This window comes from Balaenoptera physalus (genome assembly GCF_965194825.1).
Source record: "Balaenoptera physalus genome assembly, chromosome: 11".
Taxonomy (NCBI): domain Eukaryota; kingdom Metazoa; phylum Chordata; class Mammalia; order Artiodactyla; family Balaenopteridae; genus Balaenoptera; species Balaenoptera physalus.
Genome location: NC_138896.1, coordinates 95,829,692 through 95,857,596, shown reverse-complemented (window position 1 = coordinate 95,857,596; position 27,905 = coordinate 95,829,692). Strand labels below are relative to the sequence as shown.

The 27,905-nt window shown below is 36.5% G+C and overlaps 1 long non-coding RNA gene across 2 annotated transcripts in view; it reads left to right on the top strand.

The window, feature by feature from the left end:
• The window catches only part of LOC309637555, a 172,372-nt gene that overhangs the window by 68,052 nt on the left and 76,415 nt on the right, over positions 1–27,905 (top strand). For both annotated transcript variants that reach the window (XR_014250648.1, XR_014250649.1), the window contains one exon: positions 5,647–5,802. This is a non-coding gene — a long non-coding RNA (uncharacterized lncRNA). The remainder of the gene's footprint in view (positions 1–5,646; positions 5,803–27,905) is intronic.

Below are 27,905 nucleotides of genomic sequence, written 5' to 3'. Positions count from 1 at the left end.
TACCTAAGGAGACAAAAGACCTGTATGCAGAAAATTATAAGACACTGATGAAAGAAATTAAAGATGATACAAATAGATGGAGAGATATACCATGTTCTTGGATTGGAAGAATCAACATTGTGAAAATGACTCTACTACCCAAAGCAATCTACAGATTCCATGCAATCCCTATCAAACTACCAATGGCATTTTTCACAGAACTAGAACAAAAAGTTCCACAATTTGTATGGAAACATAAAAGACTCTGAATAGCCAAAGCAATCTTGAGAAAGAAAAATGGAGCTGGAGGAATCAGGCTCCCTGACTTCAGACTATAGTACAATGCTACAGTAATCAAGACAGTATGGTACTGGCTCAAAAACAGGTATATAAATCAATGGAACAGGATAGAAAGCCCAGAGATAAAACCATGCACATATGGTCACCTTATCTTTGATAAAGGAGGCAAGAATATACAGTGGAGAAAAGACAGCCTCTTCAATAAGTGGTGCTGGGAAAACTGGACAGCTACATGTAAAAGAATGAAATTAGAACACTCCCTAACACCATACACAGAAATAAATTCTAAATGGATTAAAGACCTAAATGTAAGGCCAGACACTATAAAACTCTTAGACGAAAACATATGCAGAACACTGTATGACATAAATCACAGCAAAATCCTTTTTGACCCACCTCCTAGAGAAATGGAAATAAAAACAAAAGTAAACAAATGGGACCTAATGAAACTTAAAAGCTTTTGCATAGCAAAGGAAACCATAAACAAGACGAAAAGAAAACCCTCAGAATGGGAGAAAATATTGGCAAATGAAGCAACTGACCAAGGATTAATCTCCAAAGTTTACAAGCAGCTCACGCAGCTCAATATCAAAAAAACAAACAACCCAATCCAAAAATGGGCAGAAGGCCTAAATAGACATTTCTCCAAAGAAGATATACACATTGCCAACAAACACATGAAAGAATGCTCAACATCATTAATCATTAGAGAAATGCAAATCAAAACTGCAATGAGATATCGTCTCACACTGGTCAGAATGGCCATCATCAAAGAATCTACAAACAATAAATGCTGGAGAGGGTGTGGAGAAAAGGGAACCCTCTTGCACTGTTGGTGGGAATGTATGATACAGCCACTAGGGAGAAGAGTGTGGAGGTTCCTTAAAAAACTAAAAATAGAACTACTGTATGACCCAGCAATCCCATTACTGGTCGTATACCCTGAGAAAAGCATAATTGAAAAAGAGTCATGTACCAAAATATTCATTGCATCTCTATTTACTATAGCCAGGACATGGAAGCAAGCTAAGTGTCCATCAACAGATGAATGGGTAAAGAAGATGTGGCACATATATACAATGGGATATTACTCAGCCATATAAAGGAACAAAACTGAGTTATTTGTAGTGAGGTGGATGGACCTAGAGACTGTCATACAGAGTGAGGTAAGTCAGAAAGAGAAAAGCAAATACCGTATGCTAACACATGTATATGGGATCTAAAAAAAAAAAAAAGGTCAGAAGAATCTAGGGGCAAGACGGGAATAAAGATGCAGACCTACTAGAGAATGGACTTGAAGATACGGGGAGGGGGAAGGGTAAGCTGGGACAAAGTGAGAGAGTGACATGGACATATACACACTACCAAACGTAAAATAGATAGCTAGTGGGAAGCCGCCGAATAGCACAGGGAGATCAGCTCGGTGCTTTGTGACCACCTAGAAGGGTGGGATATGGAGGGTGGGAGGAAGGGAGATGCAAGAGGGAAGAGATATGGGGACATATGTATATGTATAACTGATTCACTTTGTTATAAAGCAGAAACTAACACACCATTGTAAAGCAATTATACTCTAATAAAGATGTTAAAAAATAAAAAAAATATAAAATAAACTACAAATCTCAGAGTGTCAAACGATGTTTAAACTTAAATGTTATTTTCATCATTTCACTTTAGAGTAAACAAAATTTATTTCAGGTATTATAAAATTATCATGAGTCAATAGTTTGGCAATGCCAGCATGGTGAAAGATTTTAGATATTTAAAGTTTTCCCCAAATAACTTACATAATAGTGTTTCCCAAAAAGAAATAGTGTTTCTAACCTAGAAAATAATGAAGCAAATGCCCAGTAAAACCATCAAAAGACAGCAATGCACCCCATAGAATGCATGATGAATAGAGTTTCTTTTGTCTCCTGACTTTTTAAAATGTCTTCCTGCTCTCTATCAGTGATTCTTGAAATCCCCCACCTCTTCAGATCCTCTCAGAGATGTTTCATTAGGTAGAAAAGAAATAAATTATGAAACAGGAGGAATTGAGCTGAAAAAACTTAGAACCAGTGTAATCCAGTATTTGCATGTGTGTGTTCACTACATTTAATGATAATGATGATTAATCAACTTGTTTCAAGGAATTCTTTACATTCAAAGATAAATGACTGTCTAGGCAGGAGCTGGCATATTTGTTAACCAATAATGTGCTTTATCGTGTTAGTGGTTTAAACATGGTGTTTGATATTTTTTTCAAATTATAGCATTGTTTCAAGCATCACAGTTAAAAAGCCCTTCAAAATGCCACAAAGAAATCATTAGTCTAGTAGAGTATATTTTTGTATAATTGATGACAACTGTGTAATGATGTGGTAAGCTGGCAATTAGTCATAATTTGCTTATGCAAGCTCGTTGAAAAAAATGGGAATCAATATTCAATCTACACCTATGTGAAAAGCAATTAGTTTAATTGATGGGGAAAAAACCCTCAACAATGGCTAATTATTCCAAAATGACCTGAAACACTCATGCAAATTAGTAGAATTAATTATACATGAATGACTAGATTATATAAATCATTTTTAAAACCTTGAAGTTTCTATAGTTATTCATATAATGTAGTAGGAAAGGTGATTTAATAATATAATGGATGCACCTTAGAGAATAATCATCAGGTTTTGCTTACAATCTGTTGGCACGATGCCATCTCAAAATAGACAATAATGAATACAGACAAAACACATGTCATAGCTTCTCACTCAGGTATAATAGTTCAACAAAGAAACATTTATCCAATAAGACACTGCTTTGTATAATTATTATTTTCTCTCAGTTCCTGCTTGGCATCTACAGGAATTACTGAGAAACTTGTAACATTTTATTTTCTCTTCTGAAGTTAAACTCAAATATCTTGATTTACTTATCACCAACACTGGTTTTCTTCATGAAATAGATGACGATTTACTCTGTACTTATTCTGCATTTTATTCATCATGTAACCATGCCATTCTCAATATTACTTCTATGAAAGAAGCAGTTTCACGAGTGTCTGAAAACAACATATTTGCTATACACCTGAGATTAATTTTAATTCAGGGCTGATTCGCATTATCAATATATCAATCTGTAATCTAAATATTACATATGGATTCACTGATGACTTTTTTGAACTCCAAGCCCAAGCAGCATAATCGATTTTAAATAAATTAGGGGCAATGCCACAAACAAAAGCAAGTATTTGGGTCTGACTTCATTCTCTGATGTAAAGTTATAAAACAGAAGTCCTGTTGTTACAAGAAATTTGTTTCAGCTGAAGTGGTTTCTGATATAAACATAATATTTTTAGGAAGAAAAACATACACACACACACTCAGAAGATGGGTGATGCCCTAATTCAGGTTGCCTATTTTGGTAGGTACCCCGCTTTTCAGAATATCTTTAAACTTATCTCAGTATCTTATTCTGCAGAAAGTCAAAAAACAGCTCCCACAATGATTCATTTTCTTATAAGCTTGCCTTCACAGTGCTGCTAGAGTTTCATTCTAAGATAAACCTAAATATCTTCACTATTTTTAACGTTTGTCAGTTAGTCTATCCCCAGTTCATCAGTGGTCTCTATAAAACCTTGCTTTTTAACTTGCAATTCTAGTCTTCATCTTTCCCTTCAACATCATAGCTTTATCCCTGTGTAAGTCGGACCTGTGGTGCTGGCCAGTGGCATAACACAGTATTATTAGCACTCTATAAGGACTCTGCACACATTCTCACAAATTATGGGAAGATATTAAGCATGAATCTTCAGAATGCCCAAGTGCATTTTACAGCAGCTTTGATAGCACTCTGAGCTGTATTACATTTTTGTTCTGAATGGGAGCCCCTCAGAGAGGAGGTAAAAAGTTATCTGCTGTCAAAAAGCCTTGATGTGTTTCCAGTCATGGAAGTTTCACACTTGAGAACTGAACACGGTTTTGTATGGAATATTTTGACCTTTTCCAGAGAATGAACAAGTCTGAAAACAAATAATAGAAGTGTAGGGCTCTGAGCTCTGCCACTGGCTCCTGGTCATTGCAAGTCTTTTCATAGCTGCTTATTGAACCCATAAAATTTGGAGTTATCAAACTTGTGATTCACCAGAGTCCTGTTATCTGGACCTTGTAGGGTGACCAGGGGCAAAAGTTTCTCACCTGAGCGTTGCAATAAGAATTTCAAATTCCTGATCACCTTTCTGAATTTAAGTAGGAACTCAATAGGTTTGGAATACGTTGTTTTATATTTGTTTATGTACTTTTATTTTAATTTCCTCACAGTCTTTACCACAACTGTATGACTTAAGCAAAGCATTGTACGTAGGGGGTGTTGAGTCATACGTGAAAAAAGAAAAGGAACCGTAGGATGAGAAAATGTTCACATAGAATGTTGGCCCCAGAACTAAGATTAGTCTATGATACTTTTCTTCTAGGTGTGGAAGTTGTTGCTAGATTGGGCTGCTCATCTAAAGGGTTGGTATGATCTGTTCAACTCAGCAAGCAGTTCACAATCAATGTCCCTGCATCAATCCTAGGTCCCCAATTACAGCCTACACAAAATATATTGAACCCCTCCAATCTTTAAGACAGTCTTCTTCAGAATTACAGAAGTCTTAGCATTCAGGAAACAGGAGAAATCTTAGAGAATGTCTAAAGCAGCAGTTCTCAACCTGGCTGTACTTTGGAAACCCCCGGGAAGGTCTAAAAACTGACACCTGGGTTCCACCCACATCTATTGGTCTGGAGTGCACCCTGGACACTGGGATTTTAAAAAATTTCTCCAGAGGATTCATAAGTATAGCCAAGATTGGGAACAGTATTGTCACAGATCTGAGGCAGTATTGTAGGACTTAGAAACTTATATACCTATGGGAGCCAAAAAGATTACATAAAAGAGGGAAGTAGGACAGGTATAAGAAAAATAACATTGCTATCTTTTATTGCTTAGTTTTTCTACTCTTGATTGAAATATGCGTAAGAGAAATATTGTTTCACCATATGTAAGAAAAACACCTGTACAAGCTCAATGTCAAATGGTAATTGGGGGGTCATAGGAAGTGTTGGGGATTGTGTTTAACTAGAAAATGCATGACCATCTAAAGTGTCAAATGCTAAGCTCCAGGTGAATTTGGGCTTAGAGTGTACAGATCTATTGATTTCGTCAAGAGAATATAACTTTTTAAAATTTCAAATTGCTTGTTGGTTTAAATGCTGGCTCATTCAATAACTAATTAATGTTAAAAAATTTAAACAGGAGAGCTTTATAGTCAGAGTGGAGTAGAAGGAAATGAGTGTCTGAGGAGGAGGCCCTTCCAGCTCTTACCCAGTTTTTTTTTTTTTTAAACCACAGGGTTAGGGTGAAGTCCAGGCTGCATATGTGGTCTCCACCGACACTGCCCTGGGAGTTGGGAGCTTATCACTGCCTGACGTGGATGAGAGATCCAGTTCCCTACTCTGCTTTTTCTGACACCACCTGGTGGGATTTTGAACACCTCCGTGCAGCCTGGTAAGCACGGTCTAGGCTCTGCACTTGGCTTTTGCTAATGGGGGTGGGACTATAATCTTTTCAGTGGTGCTTGACTAGAGTAATGCATTATTGTCTGAAAATTGTCTTTCTTCTGAGGCTATCTCATTTCTCCTCCTTGGGCCAGAGAGAGCAGGCTTTTCTTGAGCCACCTTTGTCTATATACATTGACCTTCCTGAGTTGCTGGCTCCTTTACCTTTAAGTCTGTGCTATGAGTCAAAAAGAAAACCCAAGGAATTCACCACCATGTTGTCCTTGGGTCTCAGGATCTTTAACCTGCCTGTCTTCTTTCCTCCACCTTCAGAGTCTTCTTTTGTTTCTTTTGTATAAATGTCCAGGGTTTTTAGCTTCACTTAGCAGGAAGAAACGTGTAAATGTGTCTACTCCATCTCTCTGGACATGGGAGTCGGTTAAAATATATTTTTTAGAAAAGAACTCTAAGAGATCAGCTAGCCATCACTTGCAATATCTAGTAACTCTGTTAATAAAAAGACATTTCTTCATAGACAAATTGCTGTTTTCCTTTTAAAAATATATCATCTCCTACTGATGGTTAGTACTTGGACTTCCTCTCAGTGATTTGCTTTCAACTCTACAGTATAAACCTAAGAGACTCACCTCACTGCTTAGTCCCTGAGAAATCTAGCACACAGCAGTTTGTGTTTACAAAGCTCACTGACAGCATTAGCTCAACTATACTGAGCTGGATTATGTGAAAAGTTCAGCATTTCTATGGCATTCTCATCCATTTTCCTCCCACTGACACCTAAATTTCAGACAGAGCAAAGAACCTGGAAGAGGACAGATCAGAGCAAATAAAATATAAATTAGGGCCTCGTCATTAAATTCAAACCCTAGAAAAGCTGGTAAATGTAACTTCTTACTGGTATTTTTAAAGCTATAAAAATTGTACACAATAAAAGCAATCCCATAAAACTTTTATAATTGTCATTGTAAAATGTATTTTCAAATCAGTAGTCCAGATATAAAGCTCTCCTAGAACTTTAAAATCAGCATATTGGGCTTATTTATGAGCATTGTACTGTTCTAATAGTGTAAGCTTGTGAGTATGCCACTGCCTAAAATTGTATACTCTGTACCCAAGACATCACCTACCCCAGTGCAAGGCATCAATAAATGCCTGTTAATTGAATTTTGAATAATTAAATACATACTGCTACCCACCCACCCCTTCCAAGTTCTCATCCTGGTATTTAGGAAATGTCCCTAACATTCCAGAAGAGTACTACTTGGATACTCATAACTGTAGCATTGAGTAAATGCTTTGAGTGTTCAGTATATGTGTACATAATATACTACTTCCTTGACTGTCAGAATCCCCCTCTTAATTTCCTATCTCTTGATTTGACATCACTCTAGGTGTGTCAGTTCCTTAAGAAGCTACATTCTTCACATTTCATTTGGCACTCCTCTTGATTTTAAATTTTATGAGCCTGAAGATCAATGCCTGTCCTCACTAGTTTTACCTTGGCATGCAGCCTGTCAAGGTGATTTTATTCAGCTACCCCATGTGTCACTGTGGGTCAAGAAGTGTACTATTGGGGAAGACTGCTGATATCTTTTGACTAAAGTCACCCCTTCCATGTCAGTGGGCAGCAGGACCAAATCTCTCATGATCCGGAAATACATAGCAATCAGGCACCTTCTGGATGTTGTAAGGGCATGCAGAATGAAAACACGAGCACCAGCCCATCCCAGGAAAGTCAATGATACCTTGATGATAAGCAAGTCAAAATAGGATGGTATCCTTCAGCTTCATGAAGATAGCAACCAACAAAAATGCAAAAGGGTCTATCATACCTCTGTAGAGGATTGTCCTGTGGAAAAGGAATGAGACTCGTGCTAAATATTAACAAGGGTGGAGTTTGTCACCATGTAGAAACTTCAAATGGATAAACTCAATCTCAATATGAGGAAGAACTTTCTAACTGAACAAACTGACTTGTTTTAGGACAGGCTCCCTCAGAAGACAGTGAGTTCTACCACTAAAATTATTTGAGTTTAGGCTAGACATCAAATTCCACATGTAAAAATCAGTTGCTTCACAAGAAGATAAGTTTTAAATGGAAATTAGCAGGGTTAGGTTAAACTTCCTCCTAATACCAGCATTCTGGGATCCTATCAAAGATGAGCTCAGTCTGCCGATGTTTGCCTGCAAACACTCAGAAAGAAAGAAACAAAGAAAAAAAGCCAAAGCATAAATAACTGAAAATAGATACCAACACAGAAGTAACACCTACTCTACAACTAATTGCTGGTGTGATTCTCCTCTAATTGCATAGCTGTGCATGTGTCTTTTCTTTTTAAATCTTCTGCCAAGATGGCTAAATCCAAGCATAGTTTACAGCAACTCTAATAGGGAAATATATTTTGGAGTAGAATTTGTTGAGTCCTTGTCAGTACCTGTCATTATTTTATTTGATATTATTGACTTCAATAGCATTCTCAGGTGATATTTCCTAGATTAACGAGTGGATTTTTGCATAGAGGAAAGTAAACACTTTTCTCTTAATGAAATGCATTAAAGAATTAACTTTATGCCAGTCCATTTTATAGAAGTGGTATTTCTAAGCCCTGTTAAAACTGTTTTATAGATTTCCTAACTGCTGAAACACATTAGGAGGTAATCACATTAGATGTTGCCTGCTGAGTCTGGCAAGACTTGGTCAGTAGTTTAAAGTAACTGTTCCAATGGTACAGTCAGCTCACTAGTAGCTGGGTGACTCTAATTGAAATAACCTGACTGCACCATTAGTCCAAATGAGCACTTCAGTCCCATTTATGCTTCATTTGAAACTAAGATTAAGAAGATGTCACTTATAAAAATGAGCTTCATTATGACATTGTCCTCAAGGGTCAGGATAGTGGGCATATATTATAAGTGAAACCTCATACTCATACACATTTTTAAATCATGTGTCTGTTACTTTTTGATTACAAGCACCTATTACCTACATAGTCAAATCATAGAAATCCCTATGATATAATAAATCTTAATATAGCCATTTCAGTTGATCACTGTTAGATGAAGATCAAGCAGACTTTAATTTGTTACTCTTGACAAAGCCCAGTCTTCAGGGTGTTGATGGAAATTATACCTTAATAACCGTAATAGCTAACCTTAAAGATCCACCCCCCGCCCCTGCCTCCCATGATCCCAGCTTCCTGCTATTCAGACCCTTATGCAGCCTTCTCCCACACTGTACCGTGGTTGGTCTGTGTGACCATAGAATACAGCAGAGATGATGGTATGTCACTTGTAAGATTAGCTTGGGTTGCCTCTCTTGCATAGCTCTTCCTGAGGGAAGCCAGCTGCCCTTTGTGAGGATACTCGAGCAGCCTATAGAGAAGGCCATATGGCAAGGAAGTGAGGTATCTGGTCTCAGGAACTATGCAAAATAATACGTGTTTGTTGTTTTAAGCTACTAAATTTAGGATTTTTTTTAATGCAGTTATAGATAACTAAATTCAGATTTTAGCACCTTAGAAATGGAATGCTGCAATAACAAAAATTCTAAAATATGAGAATGACTTTGGAACGGAGGGGTGGGAAGAAGCAAGAAAAGATGTAAAGATTTTGAGGAGTGTGCTAATGAAAACTTAAAGTGCCTTGAACACAAGGATTTAAAGGAAAGTGAAGAAGATCTGATAGAAAACTGGAGTTTAGAAATACTGTTGCCTGCAGTAATGTACAAGGTAGAAAATGTGCCTAAAGAGCTGGGTGATCTTGCTGAAAACTTTTCTGAGCAAAGTATTTAAAGAGTCCCTTGATTTATCCTTGCTGCTTATAAGAAAATTTAAAAGGAGAGATAAACTAAAGGAAGGGTTGTTAAACAAGAAGAGATCATTTTCATGCTAGTTATATGATGTTAATAAATACGTAATGAAAAGAGATGACATGACAAATTCATTAAAATATGCAAGAAGTAGGAAATTTGAACACTTATTAACATGAAGTAAATTGAATTGGTAGTTAAAGACATGTTTCCATTCCAGCAGCCCTTACCCACCCTAATTTTTTAAAGAAATTAATCCTAGATGGATTCAGATGACAATTACCAAACTATCCAGGATAACTTATTCTATGCTTATTAATTTCCTAGGGCTACTGTAATGAACTAGCACATAATATGTGGCTCAAAACAACAGAAAGTTGTTTTCAGAGTTTTAGAGCTGGAACTCCCAAATCAAGATGTTGGCAAGGTTATGCTTTCTCTCTTAGCTTTTGGTGAACTTCTTTTAAAAAAATAGACTTTATCTTTTAGAGTTATATTAGATTCATGGCAAAATTGAGTGGAGGGTACAGAGATTCTCACACACCCCCTGCCCACATAGCTTTCCCCACTATCAACATCCGCCACCAGAGAGGTGCATTATTATGATTGATGAATCTGCACTGACACATCATTATCAGCCAAAGTCCATAGTTTACATTAGGGTTCACTTTTGGTGTTGTGCATTCTGTGGGTTTAGACCAATGCAGAATGACATGTATCCACTGTTACAGTATCACACAGAGCAGTCTTACTGAGTTTTTAATACTCTGTGTCTATTTATTCATCACTCCCTCTTCTCTAACCCCCAGCAACCACTGATTATTTTATGGTCTCCATATTTTTGCCTTTTCCAGAATGTCGTATAGTTGAAATCATACATTATGTAGTCTTTTCATATTTGTTTCTTCCATCTAGCCATATGCATTTAAGTTTCTTCTATGTCTTTTTGTGGCTTAATAGCTCTCATTTTTTTTTTTAGCCCTGAATAATATTCCATTGTCTAAATGTACCTAGTTTACCCATTCACCTACAGAGGGATGTCAGAGTTGATTCCAAGTTTTGACAGTTGTGAATAGAGCTGCTATGAACTTCCGTGTGTAGGAAGTAAGTTTTTAACTCCATTGGATAAATACCAAGAAGCCTGACTGCTGGACTGTATAGTAAGAGTGTGCTTAGTTTTATAAGAAGCTGCCAAATTGTCTCCCATAGTTGCTGTACCATTTTGCATTCCCACTAGCAAGAATTACTCCATATCCTTGCCAGTATTTGGTGTTGTCAGTGTTTCGAATTTTGGCCATTCTAATAGGTGTGTAGTGATATCTCAGTGGTGTTTTAACTTGCATTTCTTTGGTGATATATGATGTGGAGCAACGTTTTTATACGCTGATTTGTCACCTGTATATCTCATTTGGTGAGGTAATTGTTAACGTGTTTGGCACATTTTTTAAATCAGGTTGTTTGTTTTCTTATTTGTGAGTTTTAAGAGTTCTTTTTATATTTTGGATAACAATCCTTTATCAGATATGTGTTTTGCAAATATTTTTTTCCCAGTCTGTGACTTGTCTTTTCATTCTCTTGACAATGTCTTTCGCAGAGCAGAAAATTTTAAATTTTATTCAGGTCCAGTTTATCAGTTATTTCTTTCACAGAGTGTACTTTTATCGTGGCATCTAAAAAGTCATCATCAAACTCAAAGTCATTTACATTTTTTCCTATGTTATCTTCTAGGAATTTTATAGTTTTATATTTTACATTTATGCTGGAGATGGTTCATGTGAGGGCCAAATTCCTCTCCATCCATGGATGTCTAAAACAGGGGGAAAAAATTATCTTTTTCCAAAATTCAATGGTGAGCTAAGCATAGGACAAACATTCCCATTCCAAAAGAAAGACATTTGAAGGGGGACAAAAATCACAGGTACCAGTCAAGTCTGAAACCCAGCGTGGCAAATTCCATTAGATTTCAAGGCCTGAAAATACTCCTCGTGGCTCTGTCCGTTGGGCCCCTCAGGGCAGTCCCACTCTCTGAGCCCTCCTCAGCAGCGTCCCTGCCCTCTCCCCCCACAGCAGTGGCAACCCCAATCTCTCAGTCCTTGAAAATCCCCCTGGCCTCTGAGCCACTGTTTGAGTCTTTCTTCTCTTTTCTTTAAAGATAACACGTGTTTGTTGCCGAGTAGCTCTAGCCACCCACGTCCTACCTATAGCATCCCACAAATCCAGTACCTTTCTTCAGGTATTCCCATCTCTGTCCAAGCAGCATTTCTGCTGAGATAGTTGACTGCATCCCTGAGTCATATACCTAATCTCTCTAACAAACGTTTATCCAGGCACACTCTTGGTGTTTTCTCTCCACAACACATTGTGTAATTCTTTGAAATATGGATAGACTGAAAATTTTCCAAACTTTGATTACATCCACAAAGACTCTATTTCCAAATAAGATTATATTCACAGTTACTGGGGTTCGGACTTCAACATATCTTTCGGGGGGACACACTTCAATCCAGATCACATACATTTTGCATTCTTTTTCTGAGAAATTAAAAAAAGTAAAAGCTGTTTAGATTATTTTATGTCATATAATTTTATTCAAAAATCATGATCTATATCAGATTATAGAAGAAAATACTACTGATTATATAAGAAAATAAAATTTTAGCCACATTTTGCTTATTAATATAAATGCAAATACCAGTAATAAAGTATTAGCCAAACCAATCCAACAGTACATCTACACAACTTACAGTACATTCTGATGAATGAGGGTTTATCACCAAACTTCAAGAATGTTATTAGTTGGGATAAAGGTTTAATTGAAGTCGTGAAGAAACCCCAAATTTCAGTGATGTAAATAAATGGGAAGTTCATTTTTGTCTTATGGGAGATTCTGATCAGTTCAAGGTTGTGTCATAGGTCTTCCATGCTTGATCCATGGCTTCTGAAGTCATTCCAGTTATTGTTATTTGCAGTCAGCAGGAAGGAAGGAATGGTTATGGTCAATCCAGGGCAGGTGGTATATATGTTGGAGATAATCTGTAAGTCACTCATAATAACTTTACTCTCATTCCATTTCCCATATTTAGTCACATAGCCCCAACTCTCTGCAAGGAAATCTTGCTTGAAATATAGGTACATGAACAAGTAAACAGGCATACAGTTTGAGAAGAATGCTTGCACCGTACAAAATGGCAAAGTGTGTTATGTCTAGAATATATAATGAAAGCAACAAAAGATTCAAGATTCCAACTAGAAAAACAAAAAATAATATGAATAGGTATTTTATAGAAGTGGAAACTCTAGGTTCTAAAATGCATAGAGAAAAAGCTAAAACTAATTTTACACACATTAGAAGGTCAAATGTGGAAAGATGGCATGACTAATGCTGTGGATTGATCCTTTCAAAATCCTTTCCACCCCCCTTTTAATGTACTTTTCTGTATTACAGAAGCCAGAAAGCTAAAATCACATTTCCCACACTCCTTTGCAGCTAAGGTTCTGGAAACAAGTTAAGTTCTACCAGTAAGGTAAACACTCATGCATTTGGAAGATGAAAATATGACAAAGGACCTCTCCTTGCCCTTTTATCTGCTTTCTGCTAGCAGGAATGAGTCAAGAGCTGTGAGTAGTTTCTGCAGCTATGTCCCATTCTCTGGCATTCTGAACATCCTTTAGGGATGCCAAGAAGTATTTGCATCTGTAGTAATGGTGGGACCTTCTTTCTAGTTGTAGTTTCCTGATACACAGATAGCAGGTACAACAGCTTCTTAATCTCCATAGTTCAGGGTGGCCTCAGAGGTTGTAGCTACCCTTTTAAAGGTATTTGAATATCATTCTGGTGTCATTCCTAGCAACCCAGCCTAGACTTGCTTCTGTATCCCATTCAATAATTTTTTGAAAGCACGGAAATTACCTTTGTTAAACCCCTTTCTCCTAAAGTAGAAAAATTAATTTCCATTTCTGCAATGTGACCTGTTTGAAACCACGGGCTATTGCTGAGTTTGGTAGACGGTCTCATAGATTCCTACTATAGACTGATGGAGTCATTCTGGAGAGCCACTCATGAGTCCCTAGTCAAAGTCAGTATATGAATACCACATTCCAAATAATTCCGGTCCTGGGTATATAAGTCAGATACGTGCTTACACAAGTTTATAAGAAGATGTTGGCAGGAATTTATTGCAGTGATGTTAGTGATGGTGCAAAGTTAGAAGCAAAATGGGTATCCATTACAGAGAAAGTGATTAAGTAAAATTCAACTTATGCTCACCTTAGAGAATTGCACAACAGTAAGAAGCAATGAACTGGGTATACCTGTACAAGTATAGGTATATTATAGAAATGTATTGTGAACTTCAAAAGTGAGAAATGGAATAAGATCAACACTACTATTTATGAAAATGCAAAACAACAAAACAAATTTTATGAAGCATACATCAACAAAGGGATACCTATCAAATGCATTCAAAGCGTTGCTTTGTTAGGGGAAAGATAATGCAAAGTGAGGAATAGGGATAAAACTGAATGAATGAAGAAAAGTGAATTAATGGTTTTGTTTATCTGTAACATAAGATTAAGCTACATGTACTTAGGATTACATTAATTCATCCCTCTATGCCTGCAGTCAAATAATTAGAATTCTACGTACTCAACACAGAGCAGTTACACACTGAAACTTAGTTGTAGTATACATTGTGGTTGTCTCCATAGAATTGATGGTACCTCCCCCCTCCCCCTGCCATTGTGTAACATTCTTGTGATTAATGGGACCAGTAAAAGAGATAGGACATAAATGGCCAGTTCCAGACAGGATATTCCTGTTCACCCTTGCAACAAAGATCACTGTAGCTAACCTAAGTCTAAGTGTCCTACCCTTGGCTATAAGGATGATTTCCAGTCTGATCCAACCTACAGGAAAGTCAGGATTTATGCTTGAGAACTCTAGGTCACAGATTTCTCGAAACTGCCATTGACCTTTGCAAACATAAGGGACGCCTACAAGTAAATGTGACACATTTGAGAACAAACCTAGGAGACTCATGAGAGCAGTGGCTCTGGACTTTATATTTACATCAGTCAATAAATCTCCTTAATGTTCATACGAGGTAGAGTTGAATTGTCCAGCACAGAGAACACCCTAATTCATCCAGCAAATACACGTTGCTTTCTCTCTGATTTTATTCTTTTTCTTGCTGTCTTCGTGTGTGTGCATGCTTGCACATGAGTGTCCTGGTGTATGCACACACCTATCCTTATGGCAGTAGTGTGACTGCGTAGTATGAAGAGGGTCAACCTTGACGTCTAAAGAACTGGGTCCAATATGCAGCTACATTTCCTACTGGCATTATAACTGTGAAGAAAATACTCATAGATACTCCATGTATTCTTTAGGGGAAAAACAGACTAGTCCTAAACTATTCCATGTATACCCCAGGACCACTTTAAGTTTCAAATGAAATGACATATGTGAAAGAGTTTTTAAAATTCCCATATAACATATCATAATTATGTTATCATATAAACAATTATTATTACCTTGTATATGATGCAGTCTATAGAAGCATTTAAAAAAATGAAATCCCCAATCTCTTCAAGTTTATCTTGTATTCTACTCAACTTCCTTCATTTTTTTTTTTTTAATTTATTTATTTATTTTTGGCTGTGTTGGGTCTTCATTTCTGTGTGAGGGCTTTCTCTAGTTGCGGCGAGCGGGGGCCACTCTTCATCGCGGTGCGCGGGCCTCTCACTGTCGCGGCCTCTCTTGTTGTGGAGCACAGGCTCCAGACGCGCAGGCTCAGTAATTGTGGCTCACGGGCCTAGTTGCTCTGCGTCATGTGGGATCCTCCCAGACCAGGGCTCGAACCCGTGTCCCCTGCACTGGCAGGCAGATTCTCAACCACTGCGCCACCAGGGAAGCCCCCTTCATTTTTAAAGCTGCACAAGCAAAGGACAAAATGTCGTTTTTTACTTTGAATTCCTTATCTTTTGTCAGTGTGTTTCACAACCTTCACTTCATTTAAGCATAGTTCAGTGGTAAATTTCTATATATAACTGCACTTTCAAGTTGCTTAAAGATATAACATAATTGGGTGTACCTTTAACCCAGTGGCTTAAAATCCTAAAGGAATGGTGTGCACACAACATCTTCTAGTATTAAATAGCCTGAGATCAAATAAAATGCAATGAACAATGTCTGCTCCTGCTGAACTGGAAATATTGTTAGTGTGATACTGGGCACAAATGACAGTGCTACCTCAAGAAACATAATGAGAGAGTTTTGTCAAGCCAAACCTTTTAAAATGTTTGAACTCCATAAAAACCTCCAGGCATGACAGATTAAATGTAATGCTTACCTCTGATTCTGAGCTGCAACTTGTATCATCTAATTCCTATAAATAAGAACAGATGTGCTGTTAGAAGGTTTTGATTTGTGTTTTTATTTTTCAAAACCCATCTAGCATAGTGAGGTTTTTCCACTTGGGGGATGGTGGAGGAGCTTTGTTTTCTCGTTCAAGCATGTCAGAAACAGGAAAATAAGTCTCACTCATCTACATCCTATTAAAAGAGAGGCTCAACACAATTTACAGAGTTGGATGTGTGCTTTAAAGATGGATGAAAAGAGACTGAGCTATTCAGATACATCTTCAAATATTTAGAGTAGCAGGAGAAAAACATTACTTTAGCAAATTTTGAAACTTAACAATTATGAGTTTCAGCTTGTATTTATGTTATACCAGCAGCAACTTGAGAAGTCAGTAAGCACCTAGAATAAATAAACAGGGTAAAGCTACTTCAGGCATCCCATTTCTAGGCAAGCTTGCTACTCCTATAAATCACACACCCTCTGCTTTAAGGATACATGTTGCTATTTTTTAATAGGGCAATTTCTTCAGCAAAACATAGTAGTCTCAACTTTAACACATATAAAAAAATATAATTTACAAGTTTTGCATTTTCATTTCTGCTGATGACAGTTTCATAAGAGCCTCACAAATCTAATTAAACAGTTCACAGACACACATTTGAATATATTCACATGACAATGATATGAAAAGAATGATGATAATACTTTTCACTTACAGTGAACCAAGAAACTCAGAATAATGCAGTAAAGCTTGCATAGTATCAAGAAGTAACATGGAGTCTGTTAGACTTAAGAGCTGCATGTAATAAAACAATATATAGAGGTCTTTTAAGTGATGTTTTTCTGAATAATTGTATTTATATACTAATTATAACCCACATATTAAAATTATGAGGGAGAAAATATCCAGCTCTCTTCACATGCCACAATAAGTGAAAAGCAGAAATAGTCAACTTACGTGGATTGTCTCCATACTCTGAAACAAAATGACTTTTAAAAAAATTGAAGTATAGTTGATTTATGGTATTATTTTAGTTTCAGGTGTACAACATAGTGATTCAATGTTTTCATAGATTATACTCCATTTAAAGTTATTACGAAATAGTGGTTTATACTTCTCTGTGCTGTCAACAGATCTTCGTAGCTTACCCATTTTATATATAGTAATCTATACCTCTTAATCCCATACCCCTATCTTGCACCCCCTTCTCCTCCCCACTGTTAACCACTAGTTTGTTATCTACATCTCTGAGTCTGTTTCTGTTTTGTTATATATATTCATTTGTTTTATTTTTTTAGGTTCCACATATAAGTGATAACGTAGAGTATTTGTCTTTGGCTTATTTCACTAAGCATAACAAAATGACTTTTTAACATTACATTTTTTTAAACGAAATCACCAGTTTCGTTTGGTACTATGCAAATACCACTTTTGACTACATATATATACATGCTACTGAAAATTTTATATTTTTTAAATAGTAAGAAACCAAGAATATAGGTAAAATATATAAGCAGAAAGTAAAAATCCATTTATTGTTATTGTTATTTACATTTGACCTCATCGTGAGAGAGTTAAAATCTGTTTTGAATGATAGTGAGGAAAACAAGGAAGGTAAACAATTCAGATCACCAGTAAATATATTTGATTTTATTTTAATAGTTCCTATTATTTTGGGGTAGCAGTATTACAGAAAGCATAAGATTGAACAGTCACTTTCTCAGGACAGTGTTATGAGATGATTAATTAGATGTTTCATACCATCCATAATGATAAGAACTATAAACCATATTTCTGCCATCTTTGAAACCCTAGTTCCATGCAAAGTGAACAACAATTACTAATTACTTCAGAAATATTTGCTAAATAAGTTTAAACACAAATGTAAATGAGAACTGCCAACACACAGCAGTGTGATGGTCAAGAGTGTGGCCTTAGGCATTAAAGGGACATGAGTCTGAGACCATTTAACAGCTGTGCGACTTTTGGCAAATTTTCTAAGTGCTTAAATATCAGTTTACCAATCTACTGGGCTCATACCATCTACCACATAGTATTGCTAGGAATATGAAATAAGGTAATACATTTAAAGTGCTTTGTACTGTAGACTGCAATAAATGCTAGCCATAACTAAGAGTAATCACTATTATTGGTAAGTCAGCCCTGAATTGTCCTCCAATAATCCTATTAGATTGATTTTTGGATTCAGTTATTAATGTTATCACTCATTTAAGTCTGGATTTCAACACAGAGGAGGTTTGTCTCGAAAAGAGAACGATTATGTGATAAAGTAAAAGAAAAACCTCATTGCATAGTTGCATAGTCATAGATTTTGGTTTAGATCCAGAAAACAGCAATTGTATGGGGTCAATAAAATAATACCTTCCTTTGAAAGAACATTGACTGATTTCTCTTTGATCTGCTACTTAAAAAGTGGCAGTCCCCATATCAAAGGCCAGAAGTGACATTATTTCACTTTTTCATACATATTTTTAACTTTTACTAAAAAATATGTAGTAGTCCCATCTGCTTATGACACTTTTATACAAACAGGATGCTGCTTCCTGACTGTTCTCTGTGAGTTCACAATCTGAGTAACCCTAACTCAACATACAAGCATATGCTCTTCAGAGAAACCGTGAGAGACACAGGCAATGGAAGAGATATTTTAGGATTAAAAGCAACAATATTAATGGAATCATCTTTAAAAATATGAAATAGATCAGTGCGTATAAGATGCATCTTTTAGAACCCCTTATAATATAAGACAAATCCATCAGTCAAAGCTTATTCTTCATATACTAGCCGATGTTAAAAAAAACGAACTAAGGGAAAAGGCAAGAAAAATTTTAAGTGAGGATTTACCTTCTTTTCCTCTTCTAAATACGCTTCAGTAAACATTTATCTCTTTTGTCCTTGTGTGCAATACTCAATGATTGGGAAAGGGAGACCTATTAATCTGAAGAAGAAATAGAGATGGGGTAGGGAAGCCTGATCTCTGCTTCCATGTACATATTATGAGCAATGAGCAGTAAAATTAAATCTTATTCTATACAGGAGAAATGATAATCAGCAAACAGTAGTGTCTTTTGGGTGTGAGGTGAAAACGAAAATGAGGCCATTAGAATAGAATAGTTTGAGAATAGTTCCACAGATCCAAAAAAAAAAAAAAAACCATCGTGAAAACTATATTGTAGCAATTTGGAGAAACATATTTTTAGTTGGGTTGCAAACATTTCACAAAAATCATAGTTAAAGTTTCATCTTGAGATTACACACATATATGCATTTTTTTCCACCCAAGGAAGGCAGAATTCTCCATCAAGATTAGTTTCTTCTGAGGCAAACTTGTGACAAGGAGGCTAAAAATTGCATGGAATGCTCTGATGTTGCTAGTTTGAGTCGACAGAACTGCAGTTATCAAGAATTGTGTACACTCTCATGCTTTCAGAATTAGACACTTTTATTTATGGTGTTATTTTTTTTTTGAGGTAACGTGTGTTTTCAATAAATAATTAAAACATATTTCTTCTACAACTTATCCTTCTGTTTCTGGGAAAAAAATATTACTAGAAAACAAATGGCACTTATATATTTTACCTCGGAGCTACAGGGGGAAAAGTAAATAGAAAATAAGGAAAAGCTAGGTCTTTGCCATCTTTAAAAAAGATGAAAACTGTCACTTTCCCTGGTCATCCAATAGTTTATTTTTTTATGGACAATGTTCTAAAATGTGTACATACTGTGTGGTCTAGGGTACCTGCTAATTTTATTTCCATTTTCCATTTACTAACCCCTTGAAATCTAACTTGATCACTATAACTCCATAAACTCTTTATTTTATAGCTTCATTGAGGTATAATTGACATACAAAAAACTGCATGTATTAAAAGTGTACAAGTCGATGAATTTTGTCATATGTTTAAATCCATGAAATCACCACAACTATTCTAGCAAACATATCCACCACCCCAACAGATTTTTTCATGCCCTTGTTACAATCTATTCGACTCTCTCCAGGCAATCATTGATCTGCTTCCAGTCAATAGAGATTAGTTAACTTTACAGAATTTTCATAAATTGAATCATACAGTATTTTTTTTTTAGTCTGGTATATTTCAGCACAGTTATTTTGAGATCAGTCCATGTTGTTTCATGGATTAATCATTGGTTAGTCCATTCCTTTTTTATTGCAGAGCAATATTCCATTGCATGGATATCCTACAATTTGTTATTCCATTCACTTATTGATAGATATTTCTGTTGTTTCTTCCTTTCAGCGTAATCAGAAGCCAATATTTTACAAAGTCTAATAGCTCGTTTCCAGTCTTCATCTTCTTAGACCATAGCATCTGGTACTCTTAACCACACACTTGTGTTTTGAGCCTTCCCTTTCTGAGGCCTGTACTATTACCATTCTGTTTCCTGCATTTCTAATAGGTTGTCCTGTGTTCTTCCTGGCAAGCCTTCTTTTTCTAACTTCGAGAGGAAGGCCATCCTGCTCACTGCCCTTATTTCTCACTCTGAACTTCCTTTTATTAAAGAATCAAGTACTCCCAGGATTTCACTGATGTCGTCATGTGGATGACTCCTTGAATCTGAATTTCCAGTTTCAGCTGTTTCTCTTGGTTTCAAGACATCATCTTGTTTCCCTTTGAAAAATGGCCTTTAATTCACATCACGCTATGGAAATTGCACTTGCAGAGGTAGCTGATGGTGAACTCAATGGCTTTTCTCTTTCTTCATCCTCTTTGTCAAATATCCCAGGCTCAGCATTTGAATTAATGTTCCCTTTATCCTTTTCTATATCTCATGTGACCAATCAGTCTCAAATCATAATCTCCTTTGAAATTTGTGTCAGTATCATTCCTTTTTCTCAATTTTTATACCTCCCACTCTTTTGAGAAATAACAAAACCTCATGATTTTTTTGTTGTTCCCCCATCTCTCATCTTCCTTTCCAGTCTCCTCTGCTTATTGCTATAGAACCTCCCCAAACACAACTTTATTTTGTGTTCCTTGACCCACAAGTCTTTTGTGGATCTCAGTTGCTTACTATATCAAAAAATTAGCTTCTTTTACCAATAATCTAGGAGCCACCCTACCTAGCAAGTCACTTTCTCACTTTTCCCCAATTAATACCTCCCTTCTCCAACTGGCAGCCGCCTTATCTCTGTACATTCTTTACTGTATTTGTTCAGACCATTTCACCTGCTCTGAAGATCGACACTGCGGCGTCTAGAGTCAGGTTTACCAGGCTAGCATTCTGGCCCTACTAATTGCTGTTGATGTTGCTTTGGATGATGCTGTCTTCTTTATATCCACAAAGTAGGGTTGTGAAGATTAAGGAGATAATTTGTAAAAAGCTCAAGCATATATTAAGTGACCAACAAATGTTAGCTATTATGATTAGGTAAATCCTATTTATTTTCAGAGACTAGCTCAAATGTCAACGAACAAATCGACGTAAACCTAATGGCAGTGTAGGGCAGTGTTTAAAAGTAGTGGCTCCTGAGATAGACTCACTGGATTAAAAATCTAGTTTTACCATTCTCTATCCATGTGGCCAGGGAAAATTCTTCAGATGTCTGTGCCTCAGTTTCCTTACTCATCAAATGAAGATGATATTAGTATTCACTTCATAGGGTTTTTCTTTCCTTTATTTTCCCCCTCAACACCATTTATTGAAGACTGTCTTTTCCCCATTGTATACTCTTGGCTCCTTTGACATAAATTGACCATATATGCTTTTGTATATATGCATATATGGTTTATTTCTGGGTTCTCTATTCTGTTTCATTAATCTATGTGTCTGTTTTTATGCCAAAACCATACTGTTTCAATTGCTCTACCTTTGTTATATAGTTTGAAATCAGGAAGTTTGATGCTTCCAGTTTTGTTCTGCGTTCTCAAGGTTGCTTTGGTTATTCAGGGCCATTTGTGCTTCCATACAAATTTTAGGATTGTTTGTTCTGTTTCTGCAAAAAATGCCATAGAAATTTTGATAAGGATTGCCTTGAATCTGTAGATTGCTTTGGGTACTATGGACATTTTAACAATATTAATTTTTTCCAGAATATCTTTCTACTTATTTGTGTCTTCTTCAGTTTATTTCACCAGTGCCTTATAGTTTTCAGTGTATAGGTCTTTCACATTCTTGGTTAAATTTAGGGTTTTTCTGGAGAAAAAAATAAGATCACCCCTGGGAGGAATTGAGAAAAGTTCCTGACACTATGCTCATTGCTTACTCCAAATTTTATTTCTTATGAGACTCAGGTTTATGGTAGTTTCTGGGCTTATGTTTCTGTGGGATATATTTATCATTAAACTATATCTAATTTTTATGTAAATTGGATTGATTTTTCCCTTTGCCCTGCAACAGTGAAAGACATATAAAGACAGAATTTTTTCTAACTATGGATTCAGCCCTGAGTTAGATGTATCTGTACCACAGAAAAGCCTATTCCCTGCATGGATTCCTGTTAGTGGTTCAGAGTAAACATCTGGTAAACATTCATTTTTATGTGATGGTCTCTTAGTGTTGCATTAATTTTATTCAACTTTTTACATGCCTGATCCTAATAACCTTCTAGAACAGGGTCACCAAACTACAAGCCACAGACCAAATCTGGCCCACTGCCTGACTTTATAAGTAAAGTTTAAATGGAAGACAGCCAAGCTCATTCATTTGCATATTGTCTATGACTGCTTTCACTCTAGAAAAACAGAGAAGAGTAGTTGTGACAGAGACCATTTGGCCTGCAAAGCCTAAAATATTTACTACCTGGCCCTTACAGAAAAAGTTTGCTAACCCTTGTTCTATAAAACATTAATTTCTTCCCTAGTGAGGAGGGATGTTCATTTAACAAAAATTGCCAGATGTAGATGTCAGTGGCTCAAATTTTCTTATTACTTCGATATCTGTCCCTACTGTGAATATATGCACTCGAATATGCTAAGTGTTTAGCTTGCATTTATACCTGCCTCAAACAAGCCGATTAATATTTTAATTAATTAATTTTATTTTTGGCTGTGTTGGGTCTTCTTTGCTGTGCCCAGGCTTTCTCTAGTTGCGGTGAGTGGGGACTACTCTTCGTTGCGGTGCATGGACTTCTCATTGCGGTGGCTTCTCTTGTTGCGGAGCACGGGCTCTAGGCACACGGCCTCAGTAGTTATGGCACTCGGGCTCAGTAGTTGTGGCTCGTGGCTTCTAGATTGCCAGCTCAGTAGTTGTGGCACACAGGCTTAGTTGCTCTGTGCATGTGGGATCTTCCCGGACCAGGGCTCGAACCTGTGTCCCCTGCCTTGGCAGGTGGATTCTTAACCACTGCGCCACCAGGGAAGCCCCCAATTAAGTTTTTAGAAAACAGTCATTCAGTCAATTTTTAATATTTTTTAAAAATCAAGGAAACTATTTCTCTGGCAACAGGTAGTAAAATAAATGGTTGAATGAAAATGTTTTACTGGTTGCTCTTAAGTGCAGAAACAACCTTAGAGTGAGCTATACTAGCTATTAACATTTATACTAAATTATTTTTAATGATCCGTAAAGTCAAATGGGTAGTAAAGCAAATCAGAATTATTAGGCATTCGTGTCCCACCAAGATATTTTTAACCGTCTCTCACAGCTCTCCCCAACTCAATGCATACTCCCACCATCCTGAACATCAGAACAGTTGTCATTTTCATATCTTCACTAAAGTCATTTCTCTGCTTGAAATTCCCTTCTGCCTAACACCATTTTTATCCCTAAAGCACACTATTGATAAAATCCCCATTCAAATATCATTCACTCCATGATATTTTTCTGCGATTTCAGCCAATATTATATTTATGCTACTCATTTCTATTTTGTGCTGAAGAAACTAGTGTACATGGTTCTTTTCAATGATTACATTGTAAATTCCCTGAGGGCAAAAAACATATATTTTAGGCATCCGTGGAACTTAAACACCAGGAGCCTAATTCTAGAACTCGTGCTTATAATCCTCTGAATAACCCTGAAGACTGGGAAAGAAATAAGGAGAGCCTAATTGTTTCCAGGTTAGGGGAGCTGAGAGATATAAGAAATAACTAAGAAGTAAAAATTTTGATATAGGGAAGAGTATTGGGAGGAAATCACTATGTAGCTTCCCAATTAGTAGAAATCTCCCTAAAACTATTTAGACATCATTGTAGAGAAGCTGATGAAGACATCTGTTCAGTGTTCAACAACTGACATATCAGTAAATATGATTGTTAGACTCCATTCAGTCTTATATGTCAACAACTTTATGTAAAATGTTGATAATTTTCTCTATGAACGTGAGTTTAGTATTAGCCGAGTAATTTAAAAAATACAGCTGGAGTAAAATAGAGATATAAAGACTTGTTCCTGAGAAAACATTACACATTCAGAGCTCTTACCATGTCTTCTCTCATCCAGGCCAATATTTTCAACTTAAGTTAAAAATTGAGAATATATATGCATATACATACACATATATCTTAATGTTATGGGATATACATATATACATATATCATAGGATCCCAGGTATGTAATATATGTATGTATGTATAACCCATAAAATGCATTCTTTAGAAGTAATTACTTAATGCTAAGTGAAGTAACACCAGTATCATGCATGATGCCACCATGTTGATAACCACTGTTAATACTTTGGTAGAGATATGCACACTGTTCCCTGTTTCAGTAGCACTGTCCCCTCCCAAAGTTTCCACAGAGATCTGAACAGGAGTGAGAGAGAGCCCAGATCATCATGCTTTCCTAGTAACATCATCCTTCCTTCTCCTCCAACTCACATTTGCTGTTCTACCACCATCTGCCTCTCAGACCAGACCTCATGTGATCATGTCCCACACATCTGTTTGTTAGTGACTGCAAGACTCCTTTGCCAGCAGGGCTCTTTTCCCTATATATTGCTGAAGATCTCAGTCTGACCCACCTCCTACTTTCCTTGACTCCTAAAGCTGTTCTGATCTTGCTCAGCCGTGTGGACTTCATGGCTCCAGCAAATTAACTCATGTTTTCAGTCTTTTTCCTGAGCATCCCCTTAACAATTTAGCTGGAATTGAATCCTAGCTCTTTCTTAAGGACATGGCTTCCCCATGACCTTCTTTAAGCTGTGACAGTTTTCTCTCCCATAATCCTTGTTAATTCTGAGTCTTAAGGTAGGATAGACCACCTTTGCTCTTCAAAGCTTCTTTCAGATTATGATTTATCTCTGTTCCCTAAAATACCCAGCTTTGTAGCTCATGTCATCATATTCTACCATCTGCCTCCCTTCCATGTTTTAGACAATGATACCCCCTTGAATCCTCTATTCCACATTCCTGAAGATTTTAGTGTATGAACCACTGCTACTCTTTCCATTCCAACTTTTGTGATAATTCTTGGTGACTTTAATAATAATCTGAGCAGTTCTTCCAGGAATCCGGCTTCTCATACCCTTCATTCTTCAATAATCTTGTCATTCACACTATCTCAGCCACCTACTCTCATGGTCATAGTCTAGATATTTTCATTTTTAATAACTATACCTCCTCTATAATCTTAGTTTCAATTGTTGCATTTTCCACTTATTAACTCATTATCTCTCCAGCTGCAATAATCTGTCAATCTCTCAGGACTTCTCTATTGATCCTAGTGCTTTTTACTCTTACAAGATGAAACAATACAATCTCTCATTTGCATGAACCCTGAATGCCTTTATCAATCCCTGTTTCTCCTTTCTGTTCCCATCCCTTTCCTCATCTTCAGCTGACAACCTTGCTTCCTTCTTTTACCGAGAAAATAGAACTACATAGAAGAGTACTCCAGTTGCACCAATAACCACAACCACCAGTCTGCCTCTATCTATAGCCTGCATCCTCTATATTTAGTACCACTGTTATTATGTATCATCCATCGGTAGTCCCAGTAAAGACCAACCGCTTCACTTCTGCAAAGGAGCCCAGGTCCTCTCACCCTCACCCAGCCATTGTTTCTTCTACTCTAAGTAATCCTTGATTTTTCTCTCTATTGCATTATTGCCATTAGCATATAAGCATGCTATAATATCTCTCATGTAAAAACAAGGACAAAAACCTTCCTTCACCCCCATACCCTGCTGTCTATTGTTCCCGGTCTATGCTCCCTTATAGGAAATCTTTTCCTACTCTTTCATGTCCTCTTGTTTCATTGTTTTAAAACCACTGCAATTAGATTTTTATTTTCACCACACTACCAAATGCTCATACGGATGCCACCAATGATCTCCATGTTGCAAAATCACATGGCCAATTTTCAGCTACCTTCCATGACTATAAGATGTATTTGAGGGAGTTCATCACAAACTCCTACTGAAATACCCACATTTGGTTTTGTTTTCAAGTCTCTCGGTTCTCTTCCAATCTGACAGCAAGCTCTACATGCAGGAATACTCCAGGATTTAATCCAGAGATGCCTTCTTTTTCTGTCTATATCCTCTCTACATGATCAACCTGAGTCAATCCTTTAAAAATCCTTCAGTACTTTTGCGCTAATGACTCCAAAATTTCTGTCTTCAGTCAGACTTACATATCCAACTGCCTAATCTCCATTTGATGTAAAATCAGCAGCCCAGTCTAAACATGCCCCAAACTAAATTTCCACTTTTCTCTTAAATCTATTCCTTCCTCAGTCATTTCCGTGCACCCTTTCACTTGGTCAGGTTAGAGACTTGGAATCATCTTTAAGTCCTTTCTTTCTCTCATTCACTGTGTCTATCCATCTGCAAATACTAATTGTTCTGTCTTTTAGTTATTTCATATCTCTCACCACTATCATCCTGTTCTAAGTAACCAACACTTCTTATTTTGCTTTATGAAATAGCCACCTAACTGATCTCTTTGCTTCCATTCTTGTCACTCACATACACACACACATGCATATATCCCTACAGTGGAATATTATTCACCCATAAAGAAGATGGAAATCTTGCCATTTGCAACAACATGGAGGAAACCTGAGGAAGTTGTGCTAACTGAAATAAGTCAGACAGAGAAAGACAAATACTGTATGATTTCATTTACATGTTAAATCTAAAAAAAAAATCAAACTCATAGAAATAGGCAGTAGATTGGTAGTTGCCAGGGGTGAGAGGGTGGGGGAAGAAGTTGAAGGTGATTAAAGAGTACAAACTTCCAGTTATAAGATGAATAAATTCTGAGGATCCAATGTACGGCATGGTGACTATAGTTAACAGTACTGTATTATATACTTAAAATTTGTTAAGAGAATAGATCTTAGAAATTCTTAAGACAAACAACAACAACAACAAAATGGTGATTCTGTGAGATGATAGATGTGGTAACTAACTGGATTGTGGTAATCATTTCACAATGTATACATATTTCAGATCATCATGTTATATACCTTAACATTACACAATGTCATATGTCAATTTTATCAATAAAGCTAGGAAAAAAAGAAACTCTGAATCCATAGGTCAGTGGTTAAAAAAAATCTACTTTTTAAAGACATTTTCCAATTCATTATGCAGGTAGTCTGAGGATAACACTTTGAGGATCACTGATAAAGACAATGTGTAAGATGCATCTGATCATTAAAAATAAAATTATTTTAACATGTGTTGATTTTTCAAACAATGAGTCTGCTTCTACAGGGAAGTCACTAAATTTTTTCCTTTCAATATTAGGTCACAAATGATTTTTTAGTTTACAAAAATTATAAACTGTTTACTGTCAATTTTTCCAAGGGCAGAGTGTTATAATGAATTGCAAAAATAAACATGCTATGGTGTTCTAACTCACAAACACCTCTGTTAAAGTCACACAGCCAAAGGCTAAAATTGAACAGCTTTCGTAAGCAATAAAATAATTTTTTTTGTTAAAAATGAAACGTCCTAATCTCCCAATTCATCCCACCCTCCGCTTTCCCCCTCTG